This window comes from Theropithecus gelada, chromosome 12 (assembly GCF_003255815.1).
Source record: "Theropithecus gelada isolate Dixy chromosome 12, Tgel_1.0, whole genome shotgun sequence".
NCBI lineage: Eukaryota > Metazoa > Chordata > Mammalia > Primates > Cercopithecidae > Theropithecus > Theropithecus gelada.
The window spans coordinates 95418970-95425786 of NC_037680.1; positions in this window are offsets into that span (position 1 = coordinate 95418970).

Consider the following 6817-nt stretch of genomic DNA (forward strand, 5'->3'; position numbering starts at 1 on the left):
CTAGAAGCTTCATCCCAGAGGGGCAGCTGCCTATATGAGGTGTCTGTTGTCCCCTACTGGGAGATGTCTCCCAGTTAAGTTACATGGGGGTCAGGGATCCACTTGAGGAGGCAGTCTGTCTGTTCTCAGAGCTTAAACGCTGTGCTGGGAGAATCACTGCTCTCTTCAGAGTTGTCAGACAGGGATATTTAAGTCTGCAGAAGTTGTCTGCTGTCTTTTGTTCCACTATGCCCTGCCCACAGAGGTGGAGTCTAGAGGCAGTAGGCTTTGTTGAGCTGTGGTAGGCTCTGCCCAGTTTGAGCTTCCTGGCTGCTTTGTTTACCTACTCAAGCCTCAGGAATGGCAGACGCCCCTCCCCCTGCCAGGCTGTTGCCTAACAGGTTGATCTTAGACTGCTGCGCTTGCAGTGAGCAAGGCTCCGTGGGCATGGGACCCATGGAGCCAGGCACGGGATAGTATCTCTTGGTCTTCCGTTTGCTAAGACCGTTAGAAAAGTGCAGTGTTTGGATGGCAGTGTCCTGTTTTTCCCAGGTACAGTCTGTTGCGGCTTCCCTTGGCTAGGAAAGGGAAATTCCCCAACCCCTTGCGGTTCCTGAGTGAGGCAATGCCCCACCCTGCTTTGGCTCACCCTCTGTGGGCTGCACCCACTGTCCAGCCAGTCTCAATGAGACGAACCAGGTACCTCAGTTGCCAATGCAGAAATCACCCATCTTCTGCGTTGATCACGCTGGGAGCTGCAGATCGAAGCTGTTCCTATTTGGCCATCTTCTTTCTTTTTTCTTTTTTTTGAGATGGCGTCTAGCCCTGTCACCCAGGCTGGAGTGCAATGGTGCGATCTTGGCTTACTGTAACCTCTGCCTCTCAAGTTCGAACGATTCTCCTGCCTTAGCCTGCTGAGTAGCTGGGATTACAGGCGCCTACCACCATGCCCAGCTCATTTTTTGTATTTTTAGTAGAAATGGGGTTTCACCATGGTAGCCAGGCTAGTCTCAAACTCCTGACCTCATGATCCGCCTGCCTCGGTCTCCCAAAGTGCTGAGATTACAGGCGTGAGCCTCTGTGCCTGGCCCTCTGCTTTCTATTCTAAAACATTAGGATAATAATGCTAACTCTTAGAGGTAATGCTGGAATGAAATGAGTTAATGTTAGGAAAGTACTCAGAATATGCCTGGCATTTTGTAAGCCCTCAGATGTTAGTTCTGCCTCCTCCTCCTCTCTCTTTCTTCTTCAATTCCTCTTTTTCCCTCTTCTTCTAGGCTGGTGTGTGTCCCTGAGATAGGGGCCTGTGTCCTGAACTTCTCCTCACCTAGTGACTTTGAGAATCTCAGAACAGAAAAGACCTATACCTCCTTCCTAGAAGGGAAGCCTCGAAAGTTCCCTCTTGCCCAGTATGAGGACATCTGAGATATCTAGGCAGGTAGGCCTGAGATTATCTCAAAGTTCTCCAGCAGATGCTTCCAGGAGCCTACAAAGGATGTGGAAGTAGGAGAGACAGAGAAAGAGAGGGAGGGAGGGAGGGAGAGAGAGAGGGGGAGAGGGAGAGAGAGAGAGAGAGAATGAGAGAATGAGCTGCATCTGAAGCCCTATGGTTAGGAATAGAGGTACACTGTGACACCAGGCAGAAACAAGGATGTTTCTGTTAATGGCAGCATCAGCCAATAGCAGCTGTGGATCAGATTGTGACCCTTGCAATGATGGCACAATGTAATTATACACAACCACAAGGAAAGGAAAGGACCAGTGCAATGCTGCAATTCTGACACTAACTACCTAGAGTTAGTGCAGACTCCGCAGGTTAAGGTCACAGTCTCCAACAAAACTCCTCTCATTTCAGATGCCAGTTAAGTATTTGAGGGTCCCCAGACCACTTATATCTCTGACCAATGAGGTACAAATTCAGGGGTTTCTAAAACCATTCAGGTTTGACAATACTAAATGACTCATAGAACTCAGAAAAGCTTTATACTCTGCTTAGAATTATAGTTTTATTATAAAGGATACAAATCAGGACCAACCATATGAAGAGACCCGTAGGATAAGGTCTAGAAGAGTCCTGAATGTGGAGCTTCCTTGTCCTCTCCCTATGGAATCCAGGCACATCACCCTCCTTGTGCATCCCTGTATTCACCAACTGAGAAGTGCAGCTGAGCTTCAGCGTTCAGAGGTTTTATTGGAATTTCACTTTGTAGGCACAATTGATAGAATCACTGGCCACGTGTTCCAACCCAATCTTCAGCCTTCTCCCCTTCCCAGAGGTTGAGCTGGTATCACCTAGCTTGAAGCCCCAACCCTGTAATCATGTGATTGGTCTTTCTGGCACAACCAGCCCTCATTTTTTTTTTTTTTTTTTTTTTGAGACAGAATCTTGCTCTCTCAGGCTAGAGTACAGTGGAACAGTCTTGGCTCACTGTAACCTCCACCTCTTAGATTCAAGCAATTCTCCTGCCTCAGCCTCCTGAGTAGCTGGGATTACAGGTGTGTGCCACCACACGCAGCTAATTTTATATTTTTAGTAGAGATGGGGTTTCATCATATTGGCCAGGCTGGTCTCCAACCCCTGACCTTGTGATCTGCCCACCTTGGCCGCCCAAAATGCTGCGATTACAGGTGTGAGCCACTGTGCCCAGCTGACCAGCCCTCATTTTGAAACTATCTAGGAGCCCACCATGAGTAACAAAGACACTGCTACCAGTCAGGTAATTCCAAAGGTTTAGAAGCTCTATATTAGGAACCCAGGACAAAGCCCAGAAACATCTTTATTTTACAGCAGCAGGCATCCTTAAATTTACTTTCTGATGCAAAATGGAATTTCAAATAAGAATGTATCTGATTTAGAAGGACAGAACATGTCCTTGAGACCATTTCTAGGGACACTGGCATGGTAGCCCTGGTTGAGATAGTGAGTTGCCACCCCCATAGCTCAAGTCACCAGGGCTGGAAAGTGCTATTTTGCTCAAGACAGATGACATTATATAGGCTCAGGCAATGGATTCTACCTTGTTTTTTGTTTTTTGTTTTTTTGAGATGGAGTCTTGCTCTTGTAGCCCAGGCTGGGGTGCAATGGCATGATCTTGGCTGACTGCAACCTCCACCGCCTGGGTTCAGGCAATTTCTTCTGCCTCAGCCTCCCAAGTCGCTGGGATTACAGGTGTGTGCCACCATGCCCAGCTAATTTTTGTATTTTTGATAGAGATGGGGTTTCACCCAGTTGGTCAGGCTGGTCTCAAATTCTTGACCTCAGGTGATCCACCCACCTCAGCCTCCCAAAGTGCTGGGATTACAGGCATGAGCCACTGTACCCAGCCGGGTTCTACCTTCTTATGCACCATCAGTCAGCCTCTGGTTATCAGGGTATGAGTGAGCTCCTCTCAACTTTCCATTTCTGCAATAGAATTGTTCACACTGTCTCCTCCTTCCCCTCTCACCTCAAATCTAACAGAAAGAACATTAAACTCAGTTCAAAATCTGGCTCTGCCACTTACTGATCTTTACCTCTCTGAACTTCATGTTTCCTATGGCAGGAGAAGAATAACAGCCTCTAACTCTTTAGGGATTCTGTAGTGTTCAAATGAAGTAATATAAGGAGCAAGTCTTTTTATAAAGGGGCAGTATTTCTAACAAGATTGCCCTGGCTCAGAAACAGGCAGAGAAAAGTGGAACATAGTAAAGCACGAGGTGGAAACTGGCATACACAGGTTTTGTTTGAGCTAATTTAAACTTTTTTTTAAAAAAATTGTCAGATTTTTTATCATAAAAATTCAGATTTTTGACTTCTCTGCAAAAATCCAAAACTCTAGCAATACCAGGCCTGTATTTGCATGGGGCAACAACTGGTGGAGCTGGGTGGTAGCTGCCCTGGGGCTTTCCCACCAGTCCCCTATTCTGGTCTCTGGCTTGGTTTGCTGCATATAAAGCTATCTGGGTTTTTGACCTCTAGGATGGAGTGAAGGGAAATAGATCCAAATACCTATTAGAATTGAGGAAAAGACCAGGTGTGGTGGCTCACGCCTTTAACACCAGCACTTTGAGAGGGCAAGGTGGGCGGATCACTTGAGGCCAGGAGTTTGAGGCCGGCCTGGCCAACATGGTGAAACCTCGTCTCTACTAAAAATATAAAAATTTGGCCGGGCACGGTGGGTCAGGCCTGTAATTCCAGCACTTTGAGAGGCCAAGGTGGGTAAATCATCTATGGTCAGGAATTTGAGACCAGCCTGGCCAACATGGTGAAACCCCATCTCTACTGAAAATGCAAAAGTTAGCCAGGCGTGGTGACGGATGCCTGTAATCCCAGCTACTCGGGAGGCTGAGGCAGGAGAATAGTTTGAACCCAGTGTTATAAATAAATTTTTGGTGCTGCCAAAGAAATAGCACTTGAACATAAATTTAATTTTCTCAGCAAGGCAATTTTACTTCTATAGAAGGATGTGACTTGTGGATGGAGCAATGGCAAGAGCACACCTGCACAAGGGAGGGAAAGGGGTTCTTATTCCTGATGCAGGTAGCCCCTACTGCTATGTAATTCCCCTGTTGGCTAGGGTTGGACTGCATAGTCTAAGCTAATTCCAATTGGCTATTTTAAAGAGAGCAGGGGTACAAGTCGGAGTGGCAGGGTGAGTAGTTTGGTGGGAATGGGTGACTCAAGTTGACTTAGATCAGAGTAGGTGACCAGGGGTGACTCAGGACAGAGCAGGTGATAGAGGCTAGGAAGAAGTTGTTTACTGGAACTAGGGACAAGGAGATGAAAATTTTAAAATGGAGAGCTGAACATAACTGATACATTGATTCTTTGGAGAGGATCTCAGAACTTATTGTACTTAACAATTTACAGGCTAAAACCTTTGAAGAGGAATTTATTATATCCTACACCAGCGAGCAGAAGTTGCAGTGACCTGAGATCATGCCACTGCACTCCCGCTGTCAGGGAAACATCTCAAGCACAAGGTCATGAAAGTCAAGGCCCCCAGCTGCTGCCCTTGTGCAACCTGGGAGAGGTGAAATTTAACGTGTTTGCTTCTCCTCATAGTGATTCCCCTTTGAAGATGTCCTAGGTTTTTGGTAAAGGAACATGCACTGTCTGATGTGTGGGTCTTTTAAACCCTGAGGAGGTGGAGTGGCGGGAGATGGGGGCTCTCTTTCCCATTTCCTCCTGGTGTCCGGGGAAGATGCCCGGTCACCTTGGGAGGACTGAGACTCAGAGCTCCAGGTAAAACTGGTGGGCTAGGGGAGGTCCCCAAATACTGGTGAGACCTCAACCCTGGCCAGTGTCCAGGTTCTTGACACCACTGCAAGAAGAAATTCAAGGATGCGTCAGAAAATAGTGAAAATGTGGAGATTTATTGCAGTGAAAAGTACACATTAAAGAAAGGGGAGTGTGGGCCGGCTCAAGAGAGTTGTACCATGGGGTTTAGAGTTACCATCTTTATGGGTTTCTTTAACCAAGGGGTGGAATATTCACGAAGATTTCTGGAAAAAGGTAAAGATTTCTCGGAACTGTGGTGCCATCCTTTTTTTCTTTTTCGTGATGGAGTCTCTCTCTGTAGCCCAGGCTGGAGTGCAGTGGTGCCATCTCGGCTCACTGCAACCTCTGCCTCCTGGTCCTGGTTCAAGCAGTTCTGCCTCAGCCTCCCAAGTAGCTGGAATTATAGCACGTGCCACCATGCCCAGCTAATTTTTGTATTTTTAGTAGAGATGGGGTTTTACCATGTTGGCTAGGCTGGGCTTGAACTCCTGACCTCATGATCCGCCCACCTCAGCCTCCCAAAGTGCTGGGACTACAGGTGTGAGCCACCATGCGCAGCCAGTACCACTCATTTTTATACCAAATATGGGTGTTCCTAGAACTGTCACAGCGCTGGTGGGTGTGTGATTTAGCATGTTAACGAGTGTATAATGAGGTCTTAGGCGAAACCTAAGTCAAATCCAGTGCTTTGTTGGTTCCCATCAGTCTTAGCCAGCTTGGCCCACATCTTGGTTTTCAGGGTCTTACTGGCCCCTGCAGCTGTTTTAACAGTTTCCTTTTGCTAGTCGTGTGAAGCTGCTGCCTGGAATTGTTTATTTCCCTGCGCCCACCGTGTATTATTCCTGTCTCATTTGACTGCCCTCAGAGATTTTTCTTCTTTATTTGTAAGGGTTGATGAGGGAGGGGGTCAATGTTTTATATTTACTTTTTGTTGATTTGGGTTTGGCCATGTCTAGTTAGGGCATGGAAATTTCTGGCTGCCTGTTTTAAAGGTCCCAAGGGTGGGTTATTAGCAGAATCTGAATCTGAGGCAGGGATTGGTTGGAATTTTTCTGTGGCCATTATTTTGACATGGAACTGCTATAATCCAGAAGACACAAACTTTATAAGGAGGTTAAACAAGCAAGGACCAAAGGTTAGTAGAAACTGGAGTTATTCAAGTTTCCAGGAAAGGTAGGAACTGTCATACTTGGTAGGTATTTTTTGATGGGGTCCCAGATGGTTTAAGCAGTGTGCTTATTGAAATTATGTAGCCAGGTAGCGTGTTGGTAAGTCTGTTGAGCTGGCAGTCTAATTAATCCTGAGTTGTTAATATAAGAACAACAGGTGTGGTTTATTACCGTGTAAACCCCTTTGTTTAGCTAGAAGATAAAGCCTCCTGTTTTTTGATCATTTGAGTGGCTTATGTTTTGGCCCTGATAGGGCCTCATACAATGGCTTAGCAATTCTGCAAAATCCTGCTATACCCAGGACAGTTCTTAGTTTTTTTTTCGTTTGTTTTTTGTTTTTGTTTTTGTTTATAGAGGTTTTACTTCTTTTTTTTTTTTTTTTTTTTTTTTTTTTTTTTTTTGTGTTTTT